We start from the raw sequence: 1,234 nt of genomic DNA on the forward strand, positions 1-1,234 counted from the left end.
CCATTGGAGACTACACTTGAAAACAAAACACAACCCAGGGGTTAAAAGCAAATACCTTAAAATTAGATGTTACAGGACCTGTTGACTATTGACTTTTAACATGTTTAACCTTGGGTCAAACTTGAAGGATTTAGGTTATTGATTAAGGGTTGATCTTTGTTTAGTGTTAGCTGGTTCATGGGTATGATTGATGTGAGGAGTTGAGTGTGTTTCTTGTGCTTCTTCTGGTCTTTGATTCATGTGAGTTTCCTCACTATACTACGTGTTATAATGTCTATCCTTGCATGCTATGGTGCACGAGGTGAGTAATGATATGATGGTTAGAGTATCAGTTGGTCGTTGGTCATCTAATTAAGTTCCCTAGGGGTTGTATGTAGCCATGTATGATACCTTAAGAACTCTTAATCTAGTCTTTCTTACATGTTCCTTGTTTGGTTCTAGATATAGAGTAGGATCACATGTTTGACTTTTTATCCTACCTCTAATTATATACAACTATGTATTTATTTCTTGATTTGCCAGTTGTATGTAGAGTGCAATAGTGGCCCCTTGTATGATGTAGATATGCTAGATAGGTATATTAGGTTAGACAGTTGCATGTGTTGTATGATTGCGTATTTGTTTCTTTATATGTTGACATGTATGGGAAGGGATTCGAGGCGGTCATTCAATGTGTGATAGGTCAAGATACTCAGGCGGACCAACTTTATGAGATAGGCATAAGAGGAGGACCAATCATGGACTGAAGACCGATGTGTATATGCTTGTATGTGTGTGTTTGTGTGTGTGTGTGTGTGTGTGTATATATATATATATATATATATATATATATAGTGGTGTATGGTATTTTAGGGAACTCGCTAATCTTTGACTTATAGTTGTGTGTTAAATGCTTTTTTAGGTACTACCAATGATTGTGGAAAGGGGAAGACATGATTATACACACCCATTATGGGACATTTCACTTTTCATCTTACATGATTTCAAATTACAATATTTATGAAGATTTTCCACTTTGGTAACTTAAACAAATAATTTAGTAATGGAAATGGACAAATTCAGTAGCTTTACAATGAAATTAGGACAACTTGTGAATTTGTGCATTGGGATCTTTAGAGTTTATAAAGTCAGATACCACCTAGACTCTAGTTCAACACTATCATCAGAAAGAAACATGGTGACTACATAATTTTCCAAAATTAAATACAATTGAAAGTCTTGTGGGTTTATTTCT

The sequence above is a fragment of the Lactuca saligna genome, chromosome 6 (assembly GCF_052625555.1).
Source record: "Lactuca saligna cultivar CGN05327 chromosome 6, ASM5262555v1, whole genome shotgun sequence".
Lineage (NCBI taxonomy): Eukaryota > Viridiplantae > Streptophyta > Magnoliopsida > Asterales > Asteraceae > Lactuca > Lactuca saligna.